The sequence below is a fragment of the Lactuca virosa genome, chromosome 9 (genome assembly GCF_052849685.1).
Source record: "Lactuca virosa cultivar CGN04683 chromosome 9, Lactuca_virosa_CGN04683_v6, whole genome shotgun sequence".
In the NCBI taxonomy this organism is placed as follows: Eukaryota; Viridiplantae; Streptophyta; class Magnoliopsida; order Asterales; family Asteraceae; genus Lactuca; species Lactuca virosa.
Genome location: NC_136434.1, coordinates 272,729,493 through 272,742,157, shown reverse-complemented (window position 1 = coordinate 272,742,157; position 12,665 = coordinate 272,729,493).

Here is a 12,665-nt window from a genome sequence, read left to right as displayed (position 1 = left end):
GTGTGTACTTGATTTGATAGTAGCATAATCCTTTTGGGTTGCCTTCACTCTAGCAACTTGACATGATGACTTTTGAAGAGAGAGGTTAATGAATGATTTATTAATGTATTATGAGAATAATATATTAATTAGAAATCATAAAACTTAATTAGTATTTAATCATAAATTAATTTGGAATAAATTTTGAGATTAAAGGAACTGATTAAAGAACAGAGGTTGTTTTGCAAATCATTGATAGTTGCAAAACTGGGCTGATGGACTCCTTAATTAAGAGTGGACGAAATCCTATAGGGAGGCCGTATAGATTTTGTACAACGCCTACTGGTAAGATGTCCATGAGCTGCTTAAGCCTTAAGCAAGAAATTAGGGTTTCCTCCAGAAACCCTAGCAGCCTTCAGCTATATAAGGAACCCCTAGGCTTAGGATTTTCGGCCTATGCACTCTAGAAGAAACCCTAGCCGAAAATCTAAGAGACTTCCCTCCTCTCTCCTCTCATCCTTTTCTAGTGTGCTTGTGACTCCATTAGAGGTGCAACATTTGAGGCACTTTGCTTTCAAGAGTCAAGGATATACAAGGAACACTTGTTATTACTAGATAACAAGAAAGGTAACATCTAAACCCTAATTCCATATGGATTTTGAATTTTGTATGCTAGATCTAGGGTTTATTGCTTTGGTATTCAATTGCATGTTCAACTAGTGAAAAACTTAGATCCAAAGCAATTAGGGTTGCATGATCACAAAGGATGTAGTTATGCTCAAAACCTATCAGTGGTATCAGAGCCTAGGATGTTTTTAAGTTGTATTTGATGCATATGTGAATTGTCCAAAGGAGGAGGAAACAGATTCGTCAATCTGTTTGCAGAACTTGACGAGTCCAATGAGGAACTCGACGAGTTGATTGCCTAACTCGACGAGTTAACTCGTCAGTTGGCTGATTTTTCGATTTTCAGATCTTGATTTGATTAGGATAATTACGATAATTCGTTTGTATTGCTTAAAATTGAATTTTTTTGAAAAGGTAAATATATATCCTTATCAAATTAATAGAATTGGTCAAATTTTAAGATAAAGACAAAATATTTTATCAATTCAATTATTTAAAAATTTGATCTAGTATTTTTGAAAAGTTTTAAAAATACCCTTTTGGTTTGGAATTTAAAATTTAATTTTGAAATTCTAAATTTTGGAACCCTAGTATTTTAAAAGTTTAAAATACATCCTTATACTGTTATATATTTAAAAGTTTAATTTATATATATATATATATATATATATATATATATATATATATATATATATATATATATATGTGTGTGTGTGTGTGTGTGTGTAACCTTTTCTTACACATACATATATATATATATATATATATATATATATATATATATATATATATATATATGTATGTATAAGAAAAGGTTAATCTTACCGTTAGTAAGCCTCATTCACGAAGTTGGTCTATAAGGGGTATTTAAGGAAGCAACCTATAAAATGACCGCCATTGGGTATACACTCTTACCCATCGTACTCTTGACTAGTGGAGGGTCGTTAACCGAATGAGTAGGATAGGACATTAAACTCTCATTAATAAGTATAATGATACATATAAAGTAACTAAATGGTTTTTATAAAATTTCCAATCATAGTTACTTTAGGAAAATGTGAATTTGATGCTAATCCATGAAATTGCACATTACACTTTGTCAAGTCTTTAGTGGAGCGGGTGTGGTTAACCAGCACACTAACTTGGACTAACAATGGGTGGCAATTGGTAACTCATAAATTATCATATACCAATGGAGTGTGTGTGGTTAACCGACACATTGATTAGGTGAAATGACATCGAGAGTACCAAGGTAATTTGTATGGTTATTCACACCTTATTTGTGATCCTCGGTATCCCAGTCACTAATTTGAAGGGCATAAGCAAGATTAAACATGCCATTGAATAGTTCAATGAATCTCAAAATATCTAGGAATTTCGTTTAATAAAACCTAATTCAATTAAAATTTCGTTGTTCGTGGTGGAATTGGTAAATTGTCATTTACCTACCTTCAAATAATTTACAATTGGATTAGGACATCCCTTTTCTGAATTGTGAATTATTGTGTTGGGTCCAAGCCTTAATACTTCATTTTGGGTGTTATATTAAGGATTTCCTATCTAATCAAAACTTGTTCTTCTTCTTTTTCAGATGTCTACCTCAAACAACGCTTCTGGCTCAAACTCCAACAACAACTCCTCAAACCCTTTCTCTCTCTTGAACTTTTGTGCAAGGGTCACATTCGATGGGTCCAATTGCAATGATTGGATCTGAAACATCAGAATGGCCTTGCGATACGAGGATAAGGAATATGTTCTCGACAAAGAGCTGGTTGAGATTGATGAAACCAAAGCTACTCCTAAGGAAATAGCTGAGTATAGGGCCTAATGCAAGGATGCGACCAAAGTTTCGTGCATTATGGTGGCCACTATGACTCCTGAGTTGCACCGGTTCTATGAGCACTATTGGCCTTACGAGATGTTCCAGGACTTGATGGAAACGTACCATCAAATATCACGTCAAAAGAGGTATGAGATAGTCACCTCGCTCATAACAACCAAGATGAAGGATGGAGAGTCCATCACGACCCACTTACAAAGGATGCAGAGGTATGTGGATCGATTGCTCAAGCTTAATGTGAAATTTAATGAAGAGCTGGCTAATGACATAGTCTTACACTCTTTGCCTCGCTGATATGATCAGTTCAAGATGACTTATCATTTGAGCAAGGAGGAAGTCACCTTGAGCAAACTTCAAGGTTTGCTGAGAACTGTTGAAAGTGGATTAAAAGGGAAAGGTGTTGAATCCACTCCTGCTGCTGCCCCAGTCCTAGCTATTGGACAAGGAAAGGGGAAAAAGAGGAAATCTCCCTCAAAGAACTGGAAGGGAAAGTCTCATGATGGATCTTCTTCTAGTTGATCCAAAGGAAAATCCAGTTCTACACCTCCTGCCTCAGATCCAAAGGAAGCAACATGCTTCTACTTCCATGAAACGGGGCATGGGAAATGAAGTTTCCCCAAGTACCTACAGGATATTTACACTATTTTGTCTAAAAATTCATCGCATTCTATTCTTGGGTCTTTGATATAGGATGTGGTTTTCACATTTGCTCTGACTTGCAGGGGCTAAAAGAAAGTAGGAATGTGGAGCTTGGGAAGACGAACCTGATAATGGGCAATAGGAGATCGTCACATGTTACCAAGTTCGGCGTTTATTCTTTAGAGCTTAGTAGTGGATTATGTTTAGCTTGAATAATTGTTTCTACTCGTCAGAAATGATGAGGAATATTCTTTCCTTTCATGGTTTGTACACACAAGGTTTTAGATATTCATTTAATAATAAAAGTGGTTCTATTAATGCTCATTATAATGGTGTATTTTATTCTGAAGCATTGCCTTGTGATGGTGTATATGAAACTGTGATGGTTGTAGACAATTTAAGAAATAGTGTGTTACAAATTGTGCTTGGAGCCTAAGCAATGAATTAGGGTTTCCACCTGAAAACCCTAGCAACCATAGCTATATAAAGGCCCTTAGACCTTTTAAAATTGGCCACTGCTTCCCAAGCAGAAACCCTAGCCGATTTTCTGCCCCTCTCTCACTTATCCTTTGCTTTTGGTGTTTGTAACTCCACTAGAGGTGCAACACTTGGGGCACTAAGCTTTCAAAGGTTGAGATCAAGCTAGGAATTCTTGTTATTACTATATAACAAGCAAGGTAATCTTCTAACTCTAATTTTCATATGGATTTCGAAATTGTATGCTAGTATTAGGGTTATTGCTTTGGAAAATCTATTTGCATGTATAATTAGAGAAAAACATAGATCCAATGCAATTAGGGTTGCATGAACACATAGGAGTTTTGTTATGCTCAAAACCCAACAGTGGTATCAGAGCCTAGGGTGTTTTTCTGTTATATTTGATGCAATAGTGATTTGTCCAAAGCTGAAAGCAATGCAGATTCGCAATCTGTATGCGCAACTCGACGAGTTATATGATGAACTCGACGAGTCCATGCCCTGACTCGACGAGTTGGCTCGTGTGTTAGCTGGTTTTTCGATTTTCAGATAAGTTTTAGATTAGGATAATTACCAAAATTCGTGTTTAATGCCTTAAATTGAATTTCCTGCATGGTAATATGATTTCCTTATCTAAAAATGTTGATTTGGTCAAATTTTAAGATAATGACAAAATTATTTCCTTAATTTAATTATTTAAAAAATTTGATCTAGTAATTTTGAAAATTTTCAAAGTACACCCTTGAGTTTTAGAATTTAGAATTTAATTAAAAGTTTAATTTTAAAATATTAAATCCTAGAACCCTAGTATTTTAAAAGTCTAAAATACACCCTTATACTATGTAAAAGTTTAAGATATATATATATATATATATATATATATATATATATATATATATATATATATATATATATATATATATATATATATATATATATATATATATATATATATATATATATATATATATATAAGAAAAGGCCAGTCTTAACGTTAGTAGGCCTCATTCGCGAAGCCAGTCTATAAGGGGGTATAAGGAAACTGCCTATAAAATGGCGGTTGAATGGGTATCCAATCTCACCCACCACTTCCTTGATTGGTGGCGGGTCGTTAGCTGAACGGGTAGGATAGGACATTAAATCCTCATTAATAAGTATAATGATAAATAGAAAGTACCTAAATGTTTTTATAAATTCCCAATCTTAGTTACTTTAGGAAAATGTGAATTTGATGCTAATCCATGAAATTGCACATTGGACTTTGTCAAGTCGTTAGTGGAGCGTGTGTGGTAACTGACATCCTAACTTGGGCTAACAAATGGTAGCAATGGGTCACTCGTGAATTATCATTGATCAATGGAGTGTGTGTAGTTAACCGATACATTGATTAGGTGGTAAATAACATCGAGTGTACCGAGCTAATTTGCATGGTTATTCACACCTTATTTGTGATCCTCGGTATCCCAGTTACAAATTTGAAGGGCATAATCGAGATTAAACATGCCATTGAAAAGTTCAATGAATCTCAAAGATTTAGGAATTTCTAATAAAACCTAATTTATTTGAATTTCGTTTTTCGTGGTGGAAATTGGTAAATCATCATTTACATACCTTCAAATAATTTGCAATTGGATTACGGCATCCCTCTTCCGAATTGTGAATTATTGTGTTGGGTCCTAGCCTTAATATTTCATTTTGGGTGTTATATTTATGATTCATGATCTAATCAATACTTGTCCTTCTTCTTTTGCAGATGTCTTTTTCAAACCATGCTTCTGGCTCCTCAAACAACCACAACTCCTCCAACTCTTTCTCGCTCTTGAGCATCTGTGCTAATGTGACATTCGATGGGTCCAATTTCAATGATTGGATCCGCAACATCTGAATGGCCTTGTAGTTCGAGGACAAGGAGTATGTCCTCGACAAAGAGTTGAACGAGACTGATGAGTCCAAATCAACTCCCGAAGAAATTGCTAAGCATAAGGCCGATGTCAAGGACGCGACCAAAGTGTCGTGCATCATGGTTGCCACTGTGACTCCTGAGCTGCAGTGGTTCTATGAGGACTATTGGACTTACGGGATGTGCGAGGACTTGATGGAGAAGTACCATCAAAGAGCGCTTCAAGAGAGGTACGAAATAGTCACGCAATTCATCACGACCAAGATGAAGGACGGACAGTCCATCATGACCCACCTGCAATGCATGCGGAGATGTGTGGATCGTCTGCTCAAGACGAATGTGAACTTTGATGAAGAGTTGGCTATTGACATAGTCCTACACTCTTTGCTTCCCTACTATGACCAGTTCAAGATGACTTGTCATTTGAGCATGGATGAAGTCACCTTGAGCAAACTTCAAGGTTTACTGAGAGCTGCTGAAAGTAGTTTAAAAGGGAAAAATGTCGTATCCGCTCCTACTGCTGCTACTCCTATCCTAGCCATTGGACAAGGAAAGGGGAAAAAGAGGAAAGCTCCCTCTAAATCGAACTGGAAGGGAAATTCCAATGAAGGGTCCTCTAGTGGATCCAAAGCATAATCCGGTTCTGCCCCTCCCTCTTCAGATCCGAGGGAAGCAATGTGCTTCTATTGCCAAGACAAGGGGCATTGGAAGAGAAGCTGCCCCAAGAACCTGTAGGACATCAAGGATGGCAAGATCAAGCCGACATCGGCAGTTATTTACACTATTCTATCTAAAAATTCATCGCATTATAATTCTTGGGTCCTTGATACAGGATGTAGTTTTCACATTTGATCTGCTTTGCAGGGTCTAAGAAGAAGTAGGAATGTGGAGCATGGGAAGATGAACCTAATCATGGGGAATAAGAGATCGTCACCTGTAACTAAGATTGGGGATTACTCTTTAGTGCTTAGTAATGGATTATGTTTAGATTTAAATAATTGTAGCTTCTCGTCAAAAATGACGAGGAATATTATTTCTTTTCATGGTTTGTACACACAAGGCTTTAGATATTCATTTAATAATGAAAGTTGTTCTATTAGTGCTTATTATAATGGTGTTTTTTATTTTGAAGCATTGACTTGTGATGGTGTATATGAAACTGTGATGGTTGTAGACAATTTAGGAAATAGTGTGTTACAAATTGATTTGTCAAATGGTTTAGACAAAGCATGCTTGTGACATTGTCGTCTTGGACATGTCAACAAGAAGCGCATTTCCCAACTCCAAAAGGATGGAGTGTTGGAATCATTTGACCTAAGGTCTGATGATACATGCGAGTCTTGCTTGCTTGGAAAGATGACTAAATCACCATTCACTGGTACTTGTGAAAGAGGTGAAGGATTGTTAGATCTCATACACACAGATGTGTGTGGGCCCTTCAGATCCACCACAAGGGATGCAAGTCGATTTTATGTGACTTTTACCGATGATTATAACAGATATGGATATATCTACTTAATCAAGCACAAGTCATAAACCTTTGAAAAGTTCAAAGAGTTTAAACATGAAGTCGAGAATCAATTGGGTAGGAAGATCAAGATGCTCAGATCCAATAGGGGTGGTGAGTATCTTAGTATCGAGTTCCACGACTATTGTAACACCCGGAATCCGGAAGACCAGGAAAGTAAAGGAAAAGCCTAAGTTAAAAAGTCAACTCGCCGAGTCCAGGGAGGAACTCGACGAGTCGAAGCGGACTCCGTGTTGCATCTTAAGTGACCGACTCGGCGAGTCGGGTGAGTGACTCGGCGAGTTTGGTATGGGTTGGAAAACCCCTAAATCGGGTCCTTGTGCCCTATTTAAGAATCTTATTCCCCTCCCCTCAGCCTCATTTGTAGCCTCCTCTGTCCAGAAACTAACCCTCGAAACCCTAGTGTTCTCCTTGAGCTTGTGAGCCATTTGTGAGTGATTTTGGAAGCTCTTGAAGATTAGAAGAAGGAAGAGAGTTGGAAGATCCAAGGGAGAAGTTGTAGATCCAGAAGAAGCTTCTCTTTCTCAGCATTTCCTGGTAATCAAGTTCTTACCTTGAGCTTTGGTTTCTTAGATCCTTTCATGTCCCTTTTATGAGAGTTTTGGACCATTTCCAAGGCCAATCCGGGTAATTAGCTTTTGGAGGTCGATTAGAGAGTAGATATGAGCACCTTTGAGCCTTAGGAGCTCTGTGAGTGAAGCTTTTCGCAGCTATGGCTTCATTTCACACCATGGACATCCATTGTAGCTTAGATTTTGGTGTTCTACCATCATAACCCTTTGCATGCACGTAAAGTTGGCAACTTTACGTGTAATGCTAGCATTAGAAGTCCAGATCTGCAATTGGGAAGCAATGGATCGGACTGAAATCGACAGAATGGAAATGATGAATGTGGACTCGGCGAGTCTGGTAGAAACCCTAATCCCTTTTGGTCCCGAGTCAGATCGGTGAGTTGAGTGGTGTCTTAGTGAGTTGGACAGGACGGAACTCGGAGATAAGAAGACTCGGGGAGTCATGGGATGACTCGGCGAGTCGAGTCACGAATGGAAGGGTTTCTGAGCTTATGAACTCGGCGAGTCAGAAGGCTGACTCGGCGAGTAGGGTCGACCTGGAAGGTCGTCTTTGACCCGGACCTTTACTTTGACTAGAGTTGACTTAGTTTGATTGTTGGAGAGCAGTTTGGGACTACGTGTTATATTTGGTATTGGTAGCTCGGGGAGCTATTAGAGCAGCGGTTCAGGAGTGGTCAGATAGCTGTCAGAAGGGTATCAGCAAGAACTTCAGCAGTGCAGGTGAGTTTCCTTCCAGTAGGAACGGGTCTATGGCCACAATGCTGGCTCGTTTAGTTAGTAGTAGTTTCGGACTTCGGTCCGATGCAGTAGTTAGTATGTTTGATGTCTTCGTGACTCAAGCAGGATTGTGTTATATGTTCCGGGCTACGGTCCGATGTAGTACGTAGTAGATGTGTTCATGCCATATGTTATGCTTATGTTATGCTATGTACAGTTAGTTCCGGACTTCGGTCCATGTAGGGCGGGTGCCCCAGGAATGGTTTATATGATAGTTCATACTTGTTGTCTGGGGGATACATGTATGTGCCTGGTAGGGAGGTGAGTGTGGGCGAGGTCCCGTATCTCACCAATAGCAGAGTGTGGATGGTGTTCCATATCTCATTAGTAGCTGAACAGGGGCGAGGCCCAAGTTAGGAAAGGAGTGAGTGTGGGCTGGGCCTAAATCTCACCATCAGAAGGAGTGTGGAGGGGGTTACATGACTCATCAGTAGTAGGACAAGGGCGAGGCCCAAGTTAGGCGAGGCCTTAGAACAGGATTCAGTAGTATATGATTAGTTTATGTGTTGTGATATATTTATGTGTTAGTATATGTTAGCGGGCGGGGCCCAGAGACAGGCGGGGCCTAAGAGAAACAGATCTGTACACCGAGCGGGGCTCGAAGCCAGGCGGGGCCTGGGGCAAGCGGGGCCTGCTGTAGCAGGCGAGGCCCGAGGCAGTGGACGAGGCCCAGTATTTGCAGTATGCAGTTTTGTGTGGTATGTGGTAGGTTGGGGGAACTCACTAAGCTTCGTGCTTACGGTTTTTAGTTTTGTTTTCGGGTACTTCCGGCAGCGGAGGGAAGAGCTCGGGGTGATGGCATGGCACACACCATTGATTAGTCAACATGGGATGTTTTACTCTGATAAATAAGAATATGTTTTGAATTAATACCCTGGTTTAGGTTATGTTTTATGTTATGGATTGTCAAATATGCTTTAAGTAATGTTTTCAAAACGGAATTTTTAGTCATGATTTTTGGGTCGTTAGAAGTTGGTATCAGAGCCTTGGTTTGAGGGATTCGGACATACTTTCGGGTTTGTCTGAACTCAAACTAAGGAATTGTTATAGAAATTTTTCAAAAGGAAAATCATTTTTTATAAAAAGAAGTTTTGAGAAAAGAAAAGAGTTTTAGAAAAAGCGAAAAGAAATTTAGAAAGAAAAGAACTTTTAAAAAGGAAAAAGGGTGTGGTGCATGCAATCAGCCGAGCTCAAGTAAGTACCCCAAAATACCCATACAAGTTTATGTTATGTTTATCAGTTAGTAGAACAGCATGCTAGATTAGGGCTAAGGATCTAGGAAGGATACCTTATGTGCCTGTTATTTGTGCTTTTGAGCTGCATGTTAGTGCTTGTTAGACAGTAGTAGGATAGCCTGTTTAGGTTATGCCTAAGTATATGAGAGTATGTCGCATGCTAGTGCAGATTCTTGATATGAGAGTATGATTACTTGAGTATGTTATGGTTAGATTTTCCTTGGTCTGAATGCTGCTTGCTTTGTGCATTGTGGGATTCTGAGTAATGGGAGTTAGCTGTTAGGTGAATACGTCAAGTCACATGTAATTAGGGTTGAATAATCTCAGAGTGCTGGATTTGACCTTATGGCGTAGCTCTTGTTTGAGTCCTAACCGTTATAGGGATGAGTCCCTTACTCGAAGGATTATCCGAGACTCATTACCCGTGATGGTATTCAGGTGATAGCTAATTGGCATTACAAGGAGACCTTCAACAGCTGAGGACTGGTTGGGTCAGAGGTTTCCCTAGAGTAAGCCTATGATGAGTTTAGTGCTGAGAGCATTAGTCGTAGTAAAAGGGACCTGGTGGAGTCGAAGCAGTTCCTGAGGAACGTACGGATAGACGTGGAAGGTAGTATGGGCCCGTACTACTGAAAGTAGAGGATCCGTACTCGATTCGGGAAAGGCCGAGATGAGACCGGGAAACTTGTCGAGTGTGTGTATGATCCCTCAGCAGTGATGAGTATTCTGATAGTATTTGTGGCATGTTTCAGCATGGTGACATTGCGTGAGACACTAGTGGGCGGATCAGGCGCCGGAGAGGTATCAGGCTCGGGTTCAGGAGCCGAGCAGCTCGAGGAGTGGATGAGGGAGTTTGTTTCAGTTGAGGTTACACGCAGTATTCTAGATCAAACTCCTGTGATCTTCGGTTCGGTCAAGGAGGGTATTTTGGAGCTTCTGGATGAGAAGCTGGGAGCTTTTCGCACTGAGATGATGGCTTTGGTAGGGGCGTGTACCTTGACTTTTCGAGAGTTCAGAGCTTGTGGAGCACCAGATTATCATGGGGCTAGGGATCCCATTGCTAGCAGCAGGTGATTGGCCGATGTTGCCAACGCTTTCCGTACGAGCCGGTGTCCCGAGGGGGACAAGGTCAGACTCGCCTCCTGTCTTCTGAAGGACAGGGCATGGGATTGGTGGGAGGAGGTTGGTCATGCTATGGGAGATGATGCCGCGTTGGACGTGATGACATGGAGTGATTTCTCGGCCAGGTTCAGGGCTGAGTTTGCACCAGTTATTGAGGTGCAGCAGTTGGCTCGGGAGTTTTAGGACCTTCAGCAGACGACCGAGACTGTGGCGGAGATCACCGCCAAGTTCAGGGAGAGGGATCTTCTGGTTCCGCAGTATGTGGCAGACGAGGACATGAAGAAAGCTCGATATCACTAGATGCTGAGGAGTGACATCAGGCAGTTTGTGAGCAGGTCCAGTTGCAAGACGCTGGAGGACATGATTGCTCGAGCCAGAGAAAGGGAGATTGATTTGGAGACAGAGAGGAAGAGGAAGCCGGAAGAGGTTCAAACAGCCACAGGTTCAGGCAAGAGGCCTAAGGGGCCAGATGGGAGATCGAGGGATTTTCGGGGCCGCAGTCGTTGTGGCCAGTGTGGCAGGACGCATGAGGGTGCATGCAGGAGTGGTAGTGGTGGTGATTCTGGCTGCTTCAAGTGCGGCCAGACTGGTCATTTCAGTAGGGATTGTACTGCTATCACCACGCAGGGATCAGACCTGATATGTTTTCACTGCAGTCAGAGGGGCCACAAGAAGGCCCAGTGTCCGAGTTTGCTTTCAACAGGACAGGTGGTGGCACCTGCCCCTGCGACTTTGAGGATCACCGATGGCCGTCAGAGCCGCTTGGAGGCGCCTGCGGTGGGGAGCAGGGCTTTTCAGTTATCTTCAGTGGAGCTGCGAACAGCACCGGGTGTTGAAGGTGCATATCTTTTGCTCTCCTAATTAATTTTATTCATGATTATATTGTTATGGTACTGCATCTATGATAAGTGAATGTATGATATGATTTATTTCCTGTTTGTACTGGGGTTACATGCCATTTGCATACCATGGGAAGTTGGAGTAGTAGTTTGAAGATGTTCTTTGGGGCAGGTTCTTAGGGTGCAGTCATTGTAGCAAGTGTGTAATTGGGGCTCTAGAAGTATCCTGCTAATCTTCAAAAGTGGGTCAAAATTGATACTAGTGAGTTTTGGATCATTAGCAGCAGTAAGCGTTGGGCTATCAGATGGTTGGTTATTGGATGGTTAAGAGGATTGGGAATCCTATCCAACTAGTGAACTATAATAATCTAGTTGAATCGAAGTGGGGGAGGGTCCTCCCAGAGTTCAGGAGAAAAAAGGAGCGTGGATCCAGGATAAGTTTGTATTTTCCATTAGGAAGGTCGACAGCTCAAGTGTTTGTGCAAGTTGGAAGTTTGGGAAACTTCTCAACATGGGGTTCGCATTTTCACAATCGCAGATGGCTGGTCTGGAAAGGACCAAGTGGGAGAATGGTCAGCAGGGTTCGAGTAAGTCAGGGCGTAGATAGTGGAAGCGTCCGGCATGGGATGCCTTCAGACTGGCAGTCAGTTGTAGAGGTAGTTGGAGAGTGTGGTGAGACTGCAGGTTAGTTGCAGCATTTGTTGGTATCTAGTCAGAGGAGTGTGGGCGAGGGCCCGTATCTCCTTGTTGGCGGAATTTGGGCGAGGACCGTATTTCCTAGTTAGCATGATAAGAATCAGGAAAGGATAGTCATAGAAGATAGTAGGGAGTGGGTTTGCATAGACCTTGAAAGGTGGGACCTTGGGAGAGGCCGCTCCATGATATAGTGGGTGAGACCCGTGGGCGAGGCCCGTATGTTAGTAGTAGTGCAGGTGAGACCTGGTAGAGACCTTGCGGTCAAGTTGGGGGATCAAGGATCCCAGGAATTGTAGAGCCAGAGTGGCAAGGTAATTAGAGCAGTTTTAGATAATCGAAGTTTCCTTCGGGAGTCCTGGGAGCGACTAAGCGATTGAGAATGGGGTTCAGTAACCGGTGGGAGTCCGATGACTCAAATGATTGCAAATATGTTG